The sequence below is a fragment of the Dipodomys merriami genome, unplaced genomic scaffold (assembly GCF_024711535.1).
Source record: "Dipodomys merriami isolate MVZ:Mamm:240054 unplaced genomic scaffold, mDipMer1.0.p SCAF_992, whole genome shotgun sequence".
NCBI lineage: Eukaryota > Metazoa > Chordata > Mammalia > Rodentia > Heteromyidae > Dipodomys > Dipodomys merriami.
Window position 1 is genome coordinate 225,896 of NW_027206615.1, and position 20,200 is coordinate 246,095.

Consider the following 20,200-nt stretch of genomic DNA (forward strand, 5'->3'; position numbering starts at 1 on the left):
GAGGGCTTGGGCACTGTTTCTGAGCTCTTCATTCAACGCTAAAATTCTACCACTTGGGCCACAGCCCCACTTCCAGATTCTTACAGTCTTTCCTTCCCAGGCTGGCTTTGAATAGCAATCCTCAGATCTCAGCCTCTTCACCAGCTAGAATTAAAGGTGTGAGTCACCATCACCTGGCTTACTTTTTCTTTTCAAAAACTTTCATCACAGGCAGAGTAGTTAGTGCTGTAATGAAGCACCAGCCAGACTCTGTAATAAGGACATACAAGTCTCAACTGGCCTAGGGTCAAACATTATTAAAACCAATTCACACTGAGGAAACCAGGTAAGACAGATTTACCCAGAAGGGTGAAGAATCTATGCCTGATGCCAATAGTTACATCTAGACTCCTAGTTACTGAGGAGGCTGAGATCTGAGAACCATGCATGATTCAAAGTCAGCCTGGGCAGAAAAGTCTGTGAGAGTCATCTCCAATGAAGAACTAAAGACCAAGAAGTGGAGCTTTGGCTCAAGTGGTACAGTGTGCCAACCTTGAGAATAAAAGCTAAGGGAAAGAACCCAGACTCGAAGTTCAAACCCTAGGATTGGTGCACACACACACACACACACACACACACACACACACACACACACACACACACACACACACACACACCACAGAATGCCTGTAACCTGTTTGTCTCTTGGTCCACAGGTTTATTCCCAAAAAAAGTACTGGGACAGGGGCATGGATTTGAGGTCTGAGTCCACTGACACACCAGGAATTTTCCTCCTCTGTAATATGGAAATAAGCATACCTGACTTATATGGTTGTTGGGAGCATTAGATGAGCTAACAAAAAGGGGCGTATGTGTGTTTGAGTGTGTGTGTACGTGTGTGTATTTGTTTGTGTGTGTGTGTGTGTGTGTGTGTGTGTGTGTGTGTGTGTGTGTGTGTGTGTGTGTGTGTGTGTGTGTGCCATTCCTAGGGCTGTCCCTGAGCTTTTTTGCTCAAGGCTAGCACTCTACCACTTGGGACACTGGTCCACTTCAAGTTTTTTTGATGTTTAATTGGAGATAAAAGTGTCATGGACTTTTCTACCCAGTGCTGGCATTGAACCACAACCATATATTGCTAGCCTCCTGAGTAGTTAGGATTACACATGTGAACCACTGGCTTCAACTATAATGAGGTTTTAATGAAGGGGAGCTGGTGATATTCTTCAGTTCCTATTTGATGGTGACCTCCCCTGAGATCCCTAACATGGAATCAAAAGATGGGGCTCTGCCTTCAAGGAACCAGGATGAGTCAAAAACAGCCAAGCAATGTTGCATTGACATACAGCCCGGTCTTATTTCTACTCACAACATGAGATTAAGGTGAGTCATTAGGAGCTTCTTTTCTTCCTGTGAGGGACACTGCTCAGACACACTTACAAGAGCACTGACAAAGAAAATGAACGTAGACTTCAAACTGATTGCAGCTTCTACATATATTGTAATCATGTGATTGTACCTAGCCTTGAAATGAACAGAAATGTATAAGTGTATCATGTTGCATGTGCCGATGTTGTAGGTTGGCAGACATGTATGTCAGCAACTGCTCACAAGTGTTTTAGACCCATGGATGATGACTTGCTTTATCATTAAAAAAAGTTTTAAACTGGTAGTGCAGAGTAGGACTTGAATTCAGGGGCTGGGCCCTGTCCCTTTGCTATTTTTACTCAAGGCTAGTGTGTAGCGACCGTCTACTCGACCAGCGAGGAAAAACGACCACCACACCAGGAGTCTTCTCAGATCACGCTTTATTGGAGAGCCTTTTAGTTGTAGGAGAGCTTGGGCGCAAGAGAGCGTGCACCCGAAACACAGCCGCTTATATAGGAGAATCGGAACGCGGGTCTTTCTATTGTTGGTCGCCTGCCTTTCACCGTCACCAGGTGTCATGGGATTGGCTGGGGACTCTACCTGGCTCGTGCACGTGCACAGCCCAGGCGTCCCGCCAAGCACCGTCTGGGGTGGTTACCTCAAAGCTGCAAGGGAGTGGGCGGAGTCTCGCCTCGGCTCCCTATAGTTCCCCCTTCTTTGTTTTATGGCAACAGGTAAGAGTAGAGGTTGGGCCTCTGTCTAAGACATTAATGAGAGGACCTTGCACTGGTCTTCGCCTAAGGGGCGCCTTCCCCAGTGATGACCAGGCCCGTCCGATGCCTTTTTTGCAGAGGTGGGATCTTGGGCATCAACCCACTTGCAACCCAGCATGCTCTTCTTGAGGAGATGAGAACCATCTCCTCAAGTGCAGTGCACTTGCCTTGCACCCTGTCCCAAATTGCAAATTGCATACCTGTCCCGGTGCAATGGGATCCCCTGATCCCTCGGGGTGCTAAGGCTATGCAGAATGGTAAGGCTTAACTGCCTCTCAGGGCCGACAGCCAAATCTGGGGTGAGGATCCACTCTCCAAAGAGGCTAATGCTTGTAAGATAACAACCTTGTCCCTTCTGGTTTGGGCTCGAAGGCGACAGACCAACCATAGGCAGACCACGCATCCTCCCAAGCAGCAGGCTAAAAACATTCTGACTCCCACCCGCTCTTTGAAAAAGGACACCGCAGAGGCAATCCAGTCAGTAAATTGTAACAGCCCACAGCATCATTGGTTTAGCTATCACAGGGATTGCTATTAGCACTGTTGCTAACAGCAGGAAGATCAGCTGCATCTTCAAGAGGGGGTTCTGTTGCAGTCTCCACCGGCCTGGTCAGTCTCATTGGCACCCAGTGAGGTACTTCTTGACTCTGTGGAAAAACACAAACAGCTCCCCTGGATCTCGTTATTACCGGATCCGGTCCATACCATTTATTATTAATAACATCCTTCCACATAACCATGTCTTTAGTATCCATGGAGTCTCTTGTCATATGCCGATCTGCGGCAGACTGATCGTTGTCATTTAGAATTAAAAAATTAAGGGTAAAGAGCGCAAGAGAAAGTCTTTCCCTGGGGGACGCGGACTCAGCAACTCCCCCTTTTTGTTTTTGAAGCATTTCTTTTATGCTTCTATTAGCTCTTTCCACTATACCTTGTCCTTGAGGATTGTAGGGCAATCCGGTGGTGTGGGCAACCTGCATTTGTGCGCAAAAGGCGCAAAAACCATGGGAAGTATAAGCAGGGCCATTATCCGTCTTGAGTCTAAGGGGCTTTCCCCAAGCTGCCCAAGCTTCTAAGCAGTGTATTCTGACGTGAGACACCTTTTCTCCTGCCAGAGGTGTGGCATGAATGACACCAGAAAAGGTGTCCACAGACACATGTAAATATTTCAACTTACCAAATTCCGTCAGATGAGTAACATCCATTTGCCATAGGGCGTTTGGTCTCAACCCCCTGGGGTTTACCCCCACATGGGGAGGATGAAGAAAGGTAACACAAGATTTACAGGCTTTAACAATATCTCTTGCCACATGCCTGGACAAATTATATCTTTTCCTAAGGGTATTAGCAGGTACATGATACAATCTATGAAAGTCTTTTGCCAATTCTACAGGATCAGCAGCAACCAGAGCCATAGCCCGAGTTGCCTGGTCCACCAAATCATTACACTTTGCCATCGGGCCCGGCAACATAGAGTGGGCACGAATATGTCCAATATAAAAAGTATGTTTTCTGCTTAAGATAAGGGATTGAATCTGTAACAAAACATTAGAAATTGTACTGGCCTGCTTAACTGAAGCAGCAACTTCAAGAGAAGCAACGGCATTTACAACATATAATGAATCAGAAAATAAGTTAAAAGGTTGATCAAATCTTTTAAAAACTTCAAGCACAATTAAACATTCAACAGCCTGTGGGACATTCGGCCGAAAAATAAAGACTACCGGCTGTTTGTGTCCTTGAACAAAAAAGGCACCTTGTCCAGATTTTGATCCATCCGTAAAGATGGTTAGAGCATCAGCCAAGGGCTCCTTTGAAGTGAGAACAGGAAAATACACTAAATTTTTGTTAACTATGGCAAGCAGAGGATGCTTAGGATAATGATTATCAATTACATTTGGAAATGAGCAAACAAGAATTGCCCACATATCCATTGTGGCTGCTAAAATTTCAACTTGCTCACGGGTGTATGGAATAATTAATTTATCTGGAATTTTTGCAAAGTGCATTAAACAATACTTTATACCCAAAATTGCCTGCTTAGCCACTAATTCAGGAAAATATTGAACAGTTTTTGCTCCCACAGAATTGCCGTGGAGCCACAATAAGGGGCCATTTTGCCAAAGAACCCCCGTGGGATAATTTTTTGTTTTTAATATACATAAATCAATAGGTAATTTCAAATCAACCCGTGAAAGTTGAGCCCTAGACAAAGCTGCCTCAACCTTTTGTAGGGAATTTAGTGCTAAAGGTGTCAGGGATCTAGAGGAGGTGACTTCAGGGTCGCCCTCCAAAATAGCAAATAAAGGTAACAACTCTGACCGAGGGAGATTAAGAAACCCCCTTATCCAATTAATATCTCCTGCCAATTGCTGAAAATCATTAAGTGTTTTAAGATGACCAGTTCGAATGGAAAGTTTTTGTGGTTTAATCTCAGTAGGAGAAACAATGGTTCCCAGAAATTGAACAACACTAGTCTGCTGAACCTTCTCAGGGGCAATAATTAATCCTTTATTAGCTAAGGTCTCCGTTACCTGCCCAAACACCTTATGAAGAGTCTCTACTGAGGGAGCAGCCAACAAGATATCATCCATATAATGGACAATCTGTACTTTTGGAAATTTTTCCCTAACAGGGGTTAATGCAGCCCCCACGAACAATTGACAAATTGTTGGGCTATTAGCCATCCCTTGGGGGAGAACTTTCCACTGATAGCGAGCATCCGGGGTTTCATGATTAACCGAGGGCAAAGTAAAGGCAAAGCGCTCCCTATCCTTTTCATAAAGAGGTATGGAAAAAAAGCAATCCTTAATGTCTAAAGCCAAAATAGGCCACTCTCTAGGTAAAGCAGAGAGCAGTGGAAGTCCCCTTTGGATGGGTCCCATAATTTGCATCTGGGCATTTTCTGCTTTAAGGTCATGTAATAATCTCCATTTTCCAGAGGCCTTTTTGATCACAAAAATTGGGGTATTCCAAGATGACACTGAAGGCTCAACATGCCCCAGCTGCAGCTGTTCCTGGACAAGAGTTTGAGCTGCTTCCAATTTTTCTCGAGAGAGGGGCCACTGAGGAACCCACACCGCCTTTTGCGTTAACCAAGGTATGGGTACCACACCTTCAGTGGAAGCTTTGTTTTCAGAGGCCCCTAAGAAAAACCCAAACCCTTCCTGTCCTGTTTAGGAAGTGGCTCTATCAGCTCCTTGCGTCCTTGGAGACGCCGACCAAGCCCCAAGGCTGGCACAAATCCTTGCTGTTTCATCATATTCTGACTGGCCTCAGAATAATCATTAGTTAAAGTTAGCTTTAGCTGTTGCTGCACATCTCTTCCCCAAAGATTGACAGGGACGTCTACCACAAATGGCTGCATTTTTCCAACCTGGCCTTCGTCTGTTCTCCAAGTCAATTCTTTTGCACTTAACTGTGGGGCATCGGCATAGCCCAGCCCTTGTAAGGTCTGGGAGGATTTCTGAGTTGGCCATTGCTTTGGCCACTCCCCTCTTTGGATGATGCTTCGATCTGCCCCTGTATCCACCAATCCCTCAAATCTTCTCCCTTCCACTTGGAGAGTTAGCATGGGTCTTTGGTCTAAAGTTATAGACAGGCATGTAAGGTCGACTCCAGTGGAGCCTAGCCCTTTATCTCCTCTCTCTATCTCCTTAGCAGTGAAATTGCCATGAAGAGAAGGCAAAAGCAGAAGCTGTGCAATTCTATCCCCGGGAGAAATGGACACCACTCCATGGGGGACATGACAGAGGACCTTGATAGTCCCCGTATAGTCAGGGTCAATCACTCCTGGGAAAATTATTAATCCTCTCATTGTGGAGGAGGAGCGTCCTAAAACTATTCCTACAGTGCCTTCATCTAGGGGTCCTGTCATGTCTGTCTCCACAATCTGGACTCCCATCTGCTGTGTTAATACCCGTCCGGAGGTGGCACAGTGGTCCAACCCTGCGGAGCCTGAGGTTGCTCTTCTTGGCTGGGGAGTTGTTGCGGGTGCTGTCTGGGAGCCAGAGTCTGAAATGCCCCATAAACTTTCGGGCCCTGGGGACGAGGGCCCTTCTCTCCGTTTTTTGGCTCCTGTTCCGAATTAGTGTTAGTAATTTGGGGGATAAAATGTCCATTGATGTCTCTAACTGACCTGCATTCGTTGACCCAATGCTTTCCCTTTTTACAATGAGGACACACTCCTGGAGTCCTTGGCGGTCTGGGTATATTTTGTACAGGACCACCATTTTGTGGGCATTGCTGTCTAAAATGTCCCAACTGACCACACCGGAAACACCCTTTTCCTTTACTATCTTTTGCGGCCCCGGCAGCCGACAAGACAGCAGCTGCCAGCCTCGCATTGGTCAGGGGGCCACCTACTTCTCTGCAGGCTTTTAACCAAGCTTCTAGGCTTTGGGTTCTTACTGGGGTAATTGCCCTCTGACATTCCTTGGTGCTTTGTTCAAAAATGATTTGTTGTACAAATGGCATGGCTGTTTCCAGATTTCCTAATACCCGCTCGGCTGTCTCTAGCATACGGGCAACAAAATCAGAAAATGGCTCATTAGGGGCCTGCATGATTTTTGTTAGATTGCCAGCCACCTCTCCCTTGTTTGGGAGGGCTCGCCAGGACCTGTAAAAAACCTCGTTTACCTGGCGGTATACTTCAAAGGGATATCCTGTCTGGTCTACCGAGTAGATTCCCTGCCCGAGAAGCATGTCTACGGTCCAGTCCGGGTGCCCGTCACGGACATTTTGTCTGTATTGGGCTTGAGCCTTGTCTTGTACAATTGACCGAAAATCAAGGAACTGCCCGTGATTAAGGCAAGTACGGGCCACTTCAAACCAATCCATAGGTGTCATAGCATTAATAGTTAGCCTTCGAAGCAAGGCAGTGGTATAATTGGCCGTCACTCCATAAGTCCTGACTGCCTCAACTAAATCTTTTAACTGTGAGTAGGAAACCGGCTCAAAATTTCTTTCAGCAGTAATGGGATTCTCAAAGATTGGGAAAGCGGCTGCTAATCGCGACCAGGTTTTTTCTTTTATAAAGTGACTCTTCCCTGCCGGCGGGCACGGCGGGGGGGGGCCGACGGGTGAGGGGCAGCTCCGTTTCCTCTCCCTGGCTGCTGCGGTACTCCCACCCCTAGGGGGCGCCACCCTCCATATCTGTCTGCCTCGTGCTCCGCCGCAGCCTCTTCTAACTCTTCACTATCAGCTGGATCGAGCTGCTCTCCCTCCTCCTCTAACATTTCTTCCTCTGAGTCACTCACAAGATTACTATATTCTTGGTCCTGCCCTTCCACATGTAGGGCTGAGAACCGGTTTGCTTTTAAAGAAGGGCACGGGGGTCTCCTTGAGACCCCCTCCTCTCTGAAACCCTTCTCCTTTTGTGAGGGCTGCAGCCCCTCTTGCTTTAATTCTTTAGGATCCTTTTGTCTTTTTTCCCTTTTTCTTTTAGGCCTATTTTCCTCCCCCTTACTGTATGCTGACTCTGATAGACTATCCTGATGCTGCGTTAGTACTTTGCGTCCTTCCTGGATTAAATCAAACCCTCCCTCCTCGAGGCAAGTGCGCACCATCAAAAAGACAAGCCACAAGGGAAGAAGCAATGCAAGCAACCAATAAATATCTAAATCTACAGTGAACAGCATACCGGGGGATATTTACCGACGTCTCCTCTCCGCGTGTTGAGTTCTGGCTCCAATTCGGCCTCTCGCGCGGGTCCCGTCCCAGGTTCGTTCCCGGGTCTCGGCACCACTTGTAGCGACCGTCTACTCGACCAGCGAGGAAAAATGACCACCACACCAGGGGTCTTCTCAGATCACGCTTTATTGGAGAGCCTTTTAGTTGTAGGAGAGCTTGGGCGCAAGAGAGCGTGCACCCGAAACACAGCCGCTTATATAGGAGAATCGGAATGCGGGTCTTTCTATTGTTGGTCGCCTGCCTTTCACCGTCACCAGGTGTCATGGGATTGGCTGGGGACTCTACCTGGCTCGTGCACGTGCACAGCCCAGGCGTCCCGCCAAGCACCGTCTGGGGTGGTTACCTCAAAGCTGCAAGGGAGTGGGCCGAGTCTCGCCTCGGCTCCCTACACTAGTGCTTTACCACTTGAGCCACAGCTCCATTTACCTGCTCAGGCTGGCTTTGAACCGCAATCCCCACCTCTTAGTCTCCTGAGTAGCTAGTATTACAAGTGTCAGCCAACAGTGCCCAGCTGACACATAAATGTCTTTTGTTTAGTGACCTAGGAAGATGGCTCAATGATAGAGTATTTGCTTCTCATGCATGAAGCCCTGAGTTTGATTCCTCAACACCACATGAACAGACAAAGATAGAAATGGTGCTGTGGCACAAGTGGTGGAGCATTCGCCTTGAGCTTAAAGAGCTGAAGGACAGTGCCAGAGTTCAATCCCCATCACTAACAAAAAATATTTTGTTTACATATGGTGGAGTTCCTTTCAATGTATATACTATTTTAGATAAATATGAAGAAGCACTTAAGCACCTTACATTGTATAAAGATAAGAGTTATGCATTTCTGGGAAGAAAGTCATTAACTTACATTATGTAATGGTGTGTGTGAGGCACCAAACGGTCTCTACATCTTTGTCATTCTCCTGAAATTTGCCTTGGGTGCAGTGCAATGTTCAATGCTCAGACCATCTCAATAGACACATTTGGCATTTGTCAAAAATGACAAATCCCAGAGTGGTACTGGTGGCTCACAGTTATAATCCAATCATGAGGTTTGCAATGCGAGGATTGCGTTTAAAAGCCAGCCTGGGCAGGCAAATCTGAGTCTCTTACGATTAATTAACAATGAAAAACTTGAAAAACAAAAAATGGAAGGAGCCAAATCACCAGTGGCTCACGCCTGTAATCCTAACTACTCAAGTGGGAGATCTAAGGACCACAGTTCAAAGCCAGACCAGGCAGGAAAGTCCATGAGACTCTTTTGTTATTGTTGTTGTTGGGTCTGGTCCTGGGGCCTGAACTCTGGGTCTGAGCACTGTTCCTTATCTCTTCAGCTCAAGGCTATCTCTCTACCACTTGAGCCACATTGCCACTTCTGGCTTTTTTCTTTTTGCTTATGTGGTACTGAGGAATAGAATCCAGGGCCTCTTGCATGCAAGGCAAGCCCTCTACCACTGAGCCACTTTCCAAGCCCTCCATGAGACTCTTATCTCGAATAAATCACTAGAAAACCAGAAATGGCACTGTGGCTCAAGCAGTAAAGTGCTGTCTTTGAACTGAAGCCCTCAGGGACAGCGCCCAAGCTCAGAGTTCAAGTCCCATGACCGACCAAAAACAAACAAACAAATAAAGGATCCCTTGTAGGAAAGTCTGTAAGACTCTTATCTCCAATGAATCACCAAAATGCCAGAAGTAGAGATGTGGATCAGGTGGTAGAGCACTGGTCATGAGTGATAAAAACTAAGAGACAGAACCCAGGCCCTGAGTTTAAGACTGAAGATCTGACACACACACACACACACACACACACACACACACACACACACACACACACAGGAAGAAAAATTGCTATTTTAGTCCAAATGCACGTACAGATGTGCAGGTACATAAGTTTCAAAGAGGCAGAATCAAATATGATCACAGTTTGGAATACCAAAAAATACCATGTCCCATCAGTTCCTGGCAGAGAAGGAAGGCATGTGGCATTCCACCCTCAGGGAACTGCTCTTGGGGACATTCTGGGAAATCCCTCCACAGGAACACATCTGGACTACTGGAGAGTCAAAGGTGGCAAATTCCTCAAGAACCAGAAATTCACATTTCACTCCCTCCAAGGGGCCTACAGCTCCAAGAGGGTCTGCACTCACTCCCCAATCAACAATACCTAAAATACAGATAGGATGGGGAAGAGTGAATAGGGAGAATTAGTGGGGAGGCCTAGCGTCCCTGTGCAAGTGGTTAAATGGGAAAAGGACTGACCTGAGTAGAGACACAGGATATGCAGGTGGAAGTTAGGGAGGGGAACAAAGATGATGAAGGCATCAGTCCTACAGGATACAGACATGTGCAGACAGGGTACACTCCAGAAAGAGAATGCTGGAGGAGGTCAGGGGACAGGAGAGGGCAATAGAAAGAACTGATTGTAAAGTATGGTAAGTAGAAATAAGACTTCCATACTGGGGCACCAAGGGCCCTGGGTTCTATTTCTGACTCTACTGAGTGGACAAATCCCTATCCTCGCAGCCTCAATTTACCCCACCTGGGAGAAAAGTAGGAAGAAGCACAGACTGTTCTGGTGCTGCCACTGAGGTCACAGAGGAGGAGAAAGGAGAAGCTGCAGGTTTGAAGTAAACCCAGACAGGGGTGGGAGACTGGGGAGCAGCATTCTCTCAGCACCATACTGAGGCACTCAGTTATCTGCCTCCTAACCCCTCGGGGTGCCATCAGGCTGCCGATTATGGTGCAGAGCCCCAGCCCCACGTTGAGCAGGAAGCATAGGGCTGCCAGTAATAGAGTCACTGCCTGCAGAAGTGACACCTTCTGCTTCTGCACAGCCAGTCAGCCCCACCGGCCCTGTAACCTTGCTCCAAGCCTAGGCACATCCACATGGTGGCAACAGTAACAACTCAGCAAAAGAGTGTGGCCCAGGCACCAGGCCACTCCACAGCCCACCTTCACTTCTTCTGTTTACAGGCTAGCAACCCAGATGCTACCACTTAGTCACCACCTCAGGGGGGAGTCGCAGCCACCAACCCACAAGTTGAGGACTATGGAGTCCTCACAGTCAAGATTCCCACTTCCACACTTGTTAGACAACGAATATATCTGTTACCTTGGCCTTCTGGAGAGTTCCAGTCTATCTAGGTGTGATATGTGGGTCTGATATCAGATATATCCCTCCTCAACTGAAATGGTGCATCTTGCTCCTCCATGGCTCCCCCCCTTGCCAAGTGAGGTGAGAAAGAGCCAGAATTGGATTGTTGGGCTATAAGCCGTACGTGCTTGGTGCTAGTGAGCAGGGTGCGTTTTGGTGGTTCAAGTGTACCCCAGGGATCTATCCCTCTTCACAGCCTCCTCTGCGTCTGTGAGCTATCCTTGAGGAGTCGAGCTTCTCAGGCTTTGCAGATACTGCTGGAGCCCTGCCATTGCCCTGCCTCCAAGGTCTCAGACTCCCCACTGCTGTTGGCCAAGGCCTGAGGACACCAAGACCCCAGGATTTCAGTGTCCGCAGCCATGAAATGGGGTCCATGCTGTGATCAGTGTGTACTGTTCCACTAATGGGCCACAGATGTTGGGTGTGCATGCACATATATAAACCAGAGAGCATTGCCTGCTGCCTGTGACATCTGTCTGCCATTTCTACCAAAGTGTTAGGGAGGCAACATGAGACTGTCCTCTGGCCTCTTCCTCATGAAGGAACAGTCCCATGCATGTCCTCTGGACACTAAGTGCACGCCGATCCCTTCCAGAAACCTCCAGTTTAGTGTTTGTCTCTATCCAGCCCCATTAGGCAACCATCAGCCAGCACCAATGTGGGCTAGACCCTGTGCCAGGCTCCAGGAGGATGTACAGGAAGCCCCAAGCCCTAAGAGTTCAAATGACTGAGGGCTGAAACACCAAACAAACATGGAGTGACCCAAGACAGGCTAATGTGGTGAGGGCTCTGAAGAAAGACTTTCTGCACCACAGAGAATCTGGTCCTCCTGATCCACTGCTCATCCCGAAACTGCTTCTTCCCTGATGCCTTCCTGTCTGCCATGTTCCACATGTGCCCTCTTGATTCTCTTCTTTCCAGCCTGCCACTAATCCTGGTGATTTACAAGCCACAAACATAGATAACTCTCACCTCCCGTTTCTTTTGGTTCCAGGCTGAACAGTAAGGTCAGTATTTCTGACATCATAGCTTGAGTCAATATCTGTAACAAAACTTTGAAGGCTTGGGTCACCTTGGCTTGAATCCACATTCCTGGGGATGACACACAAGAATTAATCAAAATAGGCAGTTTTGGCTCAAACTTGTAATCCTACCTACTCAGTGTGATATCTGATTTGCTATTCACTGGAAGAAAGTTTATTCTAGCCTCAATCCTTCCTGCGGTAGCTAATTTTCTCTCCTGAGCCCCTTTCCCTTGGTAAAGAAGGATATCCATGGGAACAAAAATGTAAATTCAGAAACATTTTTGCTAAAAGTAAACTTCTCTCTCTCCCTCAAGCTTCCCAGACTGGCAGCTTTGCAGTTTATCAAAAATTTTGCTGAATGCCACTAACAATTATGATGCTTATCACCAGCTGTACTGAGTTCTTTATTACTCAGGAAGTTGTAATAAACATCATTCCTGTTCAGAAAATTTCAGCGCACTGTCAGAAGCATTGACTCGTGTGTCCCCATTTGAGCTTCTGTGTGGTGTGAGGGTGCATGCTGACATGCATTCTCTCTGGGAAAAGGATTCCCCTTCTTCAACATCAGGGCAAAGGTCCAATGTCCCAAGGCATGTTTGACTCAAGGCTATGATTTGCTTCTGTAACCTTGCTTGCTTGCTTTGGTAAACATCACCTATGTGAAAGCACTTCCTATAAAAATCCCCCCTGAACAACAAACAGGGCTGTTCTCTAGCTCTGTGAGCTGAGGACAGATGGAATATGGCTAAATAAAGAACTTCCAGCCAAATTGCCTGAGTGCTGTCATATCTTCCTGGGAAATTGGAATACTACAATTTAAATTGGAATACAACACAAGTGGCTAAAATCTGAAGACTAATCTCCATTTGAAGCCAGCCTTACAAGAAGGCCCATGACATGACACTTTTATCTCCAATAAACTACTCAGAAAAAGAAGAAGTTCTGTGACTCAAGTGATAGAGCACTAGCCCAAAGCATAAAGAGGCTCAGGAACAGCACCCAGGCCCTGAGTCCAGGTGCCAGTACTGGGAAAAACAAATACAACAACAACAAAAAAAAAACGGGTAATCAACTCTCCTGTCTTCCTTGTCCTTACTTCTCAGCCTAGTACTGTCTTTGTGTGTTCTGTCACAGTGCTGTTGACCAAGAAGTCCTTTGCACACAGAAAGCCTGCTCTTTCTTACCTGCACTGGCCACATCATTCATTCTCTATTCTCCATTCGATGTTAAACATTTTTTTGGGGGGGAGGTCCGGTCGTGGGGCCTGAACTCTGGGCCTGGGAGCTGTCCCTCAGCTCTTCAGTTCAAGGCTAGCACTCTACCACTTGAGCCATAGCGCCACTTCCGGCTTTTTTCTTTTCTTTTTTTTTTTTTAATATTTTATTTTATTTGAGAACATACTTACAGAGGGGTTACAATTACATGGGCAGGATAATGCATACATTTCTTACCAAGCATTGCAGCCTCCTCCTTTGTTTACCCTTCAATGGCTTTTTTCTTTTTGCTTATGTGGTGCTGAGCAATCGAACCCAGGGCCTCAGGCATGCAAGGCAAGCTCTCTACCACTGAGCCACTTTCCCAGCCCCTCTATGTTAAACTTATTTGTTCAAGGCTGATGTTCTATGTTGGGTCTTCGTCCGTCCCACGAAAGATGGATGGGGTCTGAGGAAAGGTAAGTGTGGCGCTCGCCCGTTCCCCAGCCCAGGAGACAATCAGACGCAGCGGGGAGCCAAATCCAGCAGGTAGAAAACTCATTTATTAACAGAGAGCAGCCCTTATTAAATACAAAAAGGGCGGGTGGCATGGCAAGGGAGGAAGAGGAACCAATCACTGTCAAGGTCACACCCTATCATGCACCTGAGCCTTCATGGGCTGGTTAGGCACTGATCGGAAGATCAATTGGGCTCTGCCCACTCTACTCTCTCCCAGCGCCATCTTGGCTGCCCATGTGCTCTATAGTAAATTGGGCTCTGCTCACTCAACCCCCTCCCAACGCCATCTTTGCTGCCCATGTGCTCCACAGTTCTATTGTTGAGTCTCACCTCTATTGTATCTCACTTTTTGGAGATAAGAGTTTCAGCAACATTTCTTTCTAGTCTGGCTTCAAGCCTCCATCCTCAGTTCTCAGCCCTATAAGTAGCTAGTTTTATAAGTGTGGGCCACTGGTAGCCAGCAAATTTGACTATGTTTTGGTACCTTATATATGTAGAATCATAAATATAGTTTTTATTTTTAATATGGTTTATTTCACAGTATTTTAAAGATTCATTCTTGTTGTAGCATGGTCAGAATGTCATTCCTTTTTAAGATTGAATAATATTCCCTTGGCTGGTTATACCACATTTTGTTTACCCATCAAGAGACATTTGGTTTTCTACCTTTCTACTACTGTGTATAATGTCATGAATAACATTATTATCTTTTACATTGTGCACACTGTTGTAAAAACACGCCAGAGACATCCTTTTATAATAAACTGAGGTGAATCCCCCTGTGGCTTTCCTTCATATTAACTATCAAAGAGAAAACTTAAAGCCAGTGAGGCTCATATGGAGTGACCAACTTAAATATTTTTCATCCTATTTACAAGGATATTGCTGTATTCCTATATAAATAAATATCCAGCCAGGTACTGGTGGCTCATGCCTGTAATCCTAGCTACTCAGGAGGCTGAGATCTGAGGATTGCCAGGTTGGGCAGGAAAGACTGTGAAACTCTTATCTCAAATTATCCACCAGAAAATCCAAAGTGGTTCTGTGGCTCTAGTGGTAGAGTGCTAGACTTGAGCTGAAGAGCTGAAAGAAAGTGCCCCGGCCCAGTGTTCAAGCCCCATGTTCAAAAATAAATCAATAAACAATATCCAACAAGTTGACAAATCAGGCAAGGCCTTTGCAAATTTGTTCTTCTCTTCTCTGGAAACTTCTTCTACACCTTTGTGTGGACCTGAATGCTTAATAGTTCCTGTCTTTGATCCTAGCTTATCAGGAGGCTGAGATCTAAGGATCCATGTTCAAACCCAGTCTGGAAAGCCAATTCTGACAGACTCCTATCTCCAATACACTAGCAAAAAACTTCAAAGTAGAAGTTTAGCTAAAGTGGTAGAGCATCTGCCTTGCAGGAAAAAGCTAAGCAAGTGTATGGGATCCTGAGTTCAAGCCCCAGTACTTGTACACACACACAAAAGGAAAATAAACTTTGTTTAATTCGTTCATCTTTTCAGCAGCTAGATCAGAAGTTCTGCCACAGAAAGGCCTTCTCTGGCCATATGACCTAAAATATTAACTTCCTCTCAGTTCCTTGATTTTCTCTCAGAGCAGGTCTCAGTTTGGGCCTCCCTCTGAAGGGTGTGAGCTCCAAACTCACTCTATTTTATAACATCCTTTTCTCTAGCAGCACCTAGTCCCCATTATTGAAAATCAGAAAATTGGACCTCCTTCTGAGCAGAGCAGTTTGCAAAAAGGGTCGCCCTCTTCTCTGGGTCAAGTAGCCCTAATAGAGCTGACAGCTGAGGATTTTATCTCATACAACTCTCAACCACGGGAAGGTAAACTGAGGACCTTCCCAGGATAAGAAGTAATTCCTGCTTGAGCAAAATGTATCAATCAATGTCACAACAGGAAGGAAACTATTCAGAATATATCTTCCCTTCCCCTCTCCTCTTCTAGCTCTCAAGAGGATTTTGAAAAAAATTGGATTTAAGTGTGGTTATTTTTCATATCTTCCCAGAGTCACTTGTTCAAAGCTGCACACCAGCCCAGGTTGCCCACAATAGGAACTCCACCTTAGGAGCCCAGCTTTAATCTTGGACCTCTTTCATCACTCTTACAATATAGGATGCACCCAACAAGGGAAGGGGCTTCAGGGGCTTTATCCTCCTCCCACAGACAAGTTAGTTCCAGAGGGGAAACTGACCTGGCCATCGACTGAAAGTGAACCAGAATAGGATGAGCTCAGAGTGAGCCCTCCTAATGGGAAAGTCACAACCATTAAGTTAGATAATATATAATAAAGGGTTGCCTGTCTGTGGTGGCTCACACATGTAATCCTAGCTATTCAGAAAGCTGAAGTATGAGGACTGGGGCTTGAACTCAGAGCCTGAGCCCAAGGCTAGTGCTCTACCACTTGAACCACAGTACCACTTCCAGCTTTTTCAGAGTTGGTTATTGAGATAAGATTCTCGTGGACTTTCCTGGTCAGGCTACCTTTGAACCACAATCCTCAATCCTCAGCCTCCTGAGTAGCTTAGATTACAGGTGTGAACCACCAGTGCCCACCTGGCCCCCATTTTTCAGATGTACCTCACCTCATTCTCTTTCTCACTCAGAACCAGCCACACACCACTTCCTCCTGATATGGGGTTTATTCCAGCCCTGAGACTTTCACCCTAGCTATTGCCTCTGTCACATGCCCCCAAAGCTGGCTCCCTCTCAATCTACAGGTCTTGGCTTCAGTGCTACCTCTTCACAGAAACCTTTTCTCTATGTATGTGGATTCTGGGGTTTGAACGGGTTTGAAATCAGGACCTGGTCACTGTTGCTTATCTTTTTAAAATCTTAAATATAGTATTCTACCATTTGAGCCACAGTTCCCAATTATGCTTTATTGCTAGTTCATGGGAGATAAGAATTTCAGAGACATTTTTTGTTGAGACTGACTTTGAAACATGATCGTCAGATCTTAGCTTCCTGAGTAGTTAAGATTACGGGTGTTAGCCACCAGCACTTGACTCACAAGGACTCTTTCTGGCACTCTCACCTGCACTATTTATCTTTCTATAGTTGTTTCATATATTGGTTTATTGACTTTTCACTTGGCTTCCACAAATAAATGATCAGTTGTGTCTTGGGTAGGTTCCCTGTCTGCTCCTAGCCTACATTTTGGATCATTCACACCTGACATGCATCTGATGAATGGTGAATCTCTCCACCCACTGTCCCCTTTTACTTTCCTTTTTTTATTATTTGTTGTATGGTCTTTGGCCTTGAAATTAGGGTCTGGGCATTGTTCCTGAGTGTAATCCTAGGTTGTTAATGTTAGCTTCTTGGGAGGCTGAGATCAGAAGACCGTAGGTCAAAGCCAGTCCAGATAGAAAAGTCCCTGAAACTCATCCCCATTTAACCACCAGAAAACTGGAAGTGGCATTGTTGTTCAAGTGGTAGAACACTATCTCCTACTTGTAATTGCTTGCAAACATTAGTTCCTCTGGCTTCAGTAGCCAGCCTTTGGATTGAGACATGATCTCTCTATGCAGCCTTGGCTGTATAGGGATTATCCCTCCTATAATTCGTTTTTGAGTATACTTCTTGCAATCTTTCACATCCCAATAACAGGTCCCTGTGCTCTCAACTGCTATTATCTTTGATGTCTTATAATACTCTCCACCACTTTCTCGAGAATTGCTCTGCTCCTGGGCCTGAATACTGCAGCATATTCTGAGAAGAGTGGTAGCTATTCGCTAGCCACACCCATCCTGCCCAATCTCCGCCTTAAATTATATTTGGTCTAATTATGAGGCTACCCAGAAGGAAGGGAATATTCTTCTAACCGCCCTCCTCCAACCCTGCTTCTTAGTAGACAGTTTATGATCTCAAATTGTGGCTCCCCAGAGAGGAATCTTTCACTGCTGCTTAAAAAGAAAGACCAGGCAAGGGAAACAACACAGAATCCTGGCCTGGAACTGTCCTAGGACTGGGGTTCTTCTGCAAGAAACAGAAGGGAATGGCAGGCAGAGTGGTACCTAAGCCTCTCTTCAGAGGTGACTGCTTGACATTATAAAGCAATTGAAACTCAGATGACAAGATGTAATGGTTAAGCCAGGTAAGTAAACTGGCTCTCCTTCTATAGGGAGAGGTAAGTTGGAAAGATCTGCAAGAGTTGGGCACGGTGGCACTGTTGAAGGTACTCTTTTTACTTGGACAGCCTAAGTTTTCTTTAATTAAAAGGTACATGCCCATGGCATAATTGAATGATCTGTCCTGTATAGATCCCTGGATCTCATATAGGTAGTACCTCATGTCACACTTTACTTTAAGAATGATGGGTTCCAGCTTGTTGAGTCTTGGCTCATCAGAACACAGGGAATATTATGCAACTTGTTTAAGCTATGGGTGCTCCATTATTTGTTCAATATTTGTCTCTCCCTCAGGTCCTCAATTACCAGTTGGCAGTTTACATTTTGTCCTCAAACAGACAGTTTATATGGACCAACATATTTGGCCCTCAGAACTAGTGACTCTACCTGGATAACATCCTCCCCTCAAAGGGAAATCTTCCTGTTATAACAAAATATAAAAAGACACCTAAGCTCCAGATTTCCACCTTGTAGGCATATTTTCTTTTTCCAATTGTGGGGCTTGAACAGTGTCCTTGAGCAATTCAACTCAAGGCTAGAACTCTACCAATTGAGCCACTGTGCCACTCCCAGTTTTCTAGTGGATAATTGGAGATGAATATCACAGACTTTTCTGACCGGGCTGGCAATGAACCATGATCCTCAGATCTCAGCCTCCTGAGTAGGTAGGATTACAGGTGTGAAGCCAGTTCCAGCCATCATTTCTTTCTTGCAGGAACATTTCAGGGGTATGGAATAGCACAACACCACATAAATTTGTCAGCAGCTGCCCCGGGGAGAACCAGATGATTAGACCAAAATAACTAACCTTGATATTGCCTTTGCTGTCCAAAAGGATATTGTTGGGCTTAAGGTCTCAATGTGCGATTGTGTTCTGCTGTAATTAGTACAATTTGTTTGAAGAATCTCCTGGCTTCAACTTTATATAAGTGGTGGGATTTTCAGATAGACTTCAGAAGGTAGCCCCTAGTGGCCAATTCCATGATGAGATATACATACTATTTTTTCTCCATCACCAGGTACAACTTGATGATGTGTCTGGGCCATCCAGCCTTAAAAATGTCCATCTTATTCTCTATTCAATGCCTGGAGGACTCTCCCATATGACGTATTTTAAACTGCCATCTCAGTGTCTGTGAAGTGGTGATGGGACAGTTTCACTCAGGTAACTTGGTCAAGGAGTTCTTTTGTCTGGTATTGTTTGATGATCTCCTCGTCAAGCAGCTCGGGGATGATTCTTTGTATTCTGCGATCCTCCTGCTATGAAGGCAGGTAGCAAGTCTCCGAAAAATTAACTCAATAAAATAATGGGAAACCCGGCAAAAAGTAAAAAAGAAATACCAAAATCCAACCAACAAAACCTGCAACCAAACAGATCATCAATCTAGCTTTGAGTTAATCCAGCAGCTTACCAAGCGAGAGCTCCCAGCACTGTTAACTGACAAATGTTGGGGCACAGTGGCTTCCTATATACCCTACATGACCTATCACAATGGAGCAATCACAACTGTGCATAGTGACATCATGGGGGAAATGGACAAATCAGATTCAGACCAAGTGAGGTCAGAGAAAAAGTGGACCAATTACAGCCTGCCACCATTGACACTGTAGCTCTTAGGCCTCCAAGACTGTTGCTAGAGATTCCAGGAGGACTTGAGGTTGCTATGGTTATTTTCGTGGAATTTTTGAAACCACTAAGACAGTGGTCAATGTCCTCTGACCTATGAGAGCACTCCTGCATTTTACAAATTGCTTCTGTGGAGACACTAGCCAATAGCCTCCATTCTTGATGGCCACCTTATCCTATGACTTGTTCCAGGAATGACACAGCACAAAGTCCTCCATCCTTCTTAAGGACACCTGTCTCCCACAATTTACTCCTGAAGGGACAAGGTCCAGGCTGGTTCTGAGCCACAATCCTCACAATTCAGCTTCCAGAGTAGTTAGGATTATAGGCCTGAGCCTTCAGTATTTAGCATCTCTCACTTTTAGAAGAAATATATTTTTTGTTTTGTTTTGTTTTAGAAAGGGTAGTTGTAAGGTTGGGGATTTTGCTCAATGGAAGAGTGCCTGCCTGGTGAGTACAAGGCCCTGAGTTCGGCCCCTATCTCTGGGGTGGGGGGAATGTTATAAAAGAAAGGTTGGTGTTAGATATGTCCTTTTCTTTTAGCACTTTGAATTTGTTGCCCTTGCTGCCTAATACTCTTTTTTCTAATGAAAAATTGGTCATAATATCATTGAAGATCACTTGTGTGTGAGGAGTTGTGTCTCTGTGCTTTGGGAGGATTGCTGTCTTTGAGTATTTAATTAGAATGTGTTTTAGTGTGGATCTATGGGATTATGCTAATTGACTTTTGTTGAGCTGCTAGAT

At 45.6% G+C, this 20,200-nt stretch overlaps 1 long non-coding RNA gene across 1 annotated transcript; it reads right to left on the reverse strand.

Moving 5' to 3' along the window:
* Positions 1-2,499: 2,499 nt before the first annotated feature.
* LOC138822160 (uncharacterized) lies at positions 2,500-19,253 on the reverse strand. The gene is made up of 3 exons (XR_011370367.1): positions 18,638-19,253; positions 11,926-12,045; positions 2,500-2,764 (listed from the first exon to the last, which is right to left on the reverse strand). It is a non-coding gene; the product is annotated as an uncharacterized lncRNA (long non-coding RNA).
* Between the last annotated feature and the right edge of the window lie 947 nt (positions 19,254-20,200).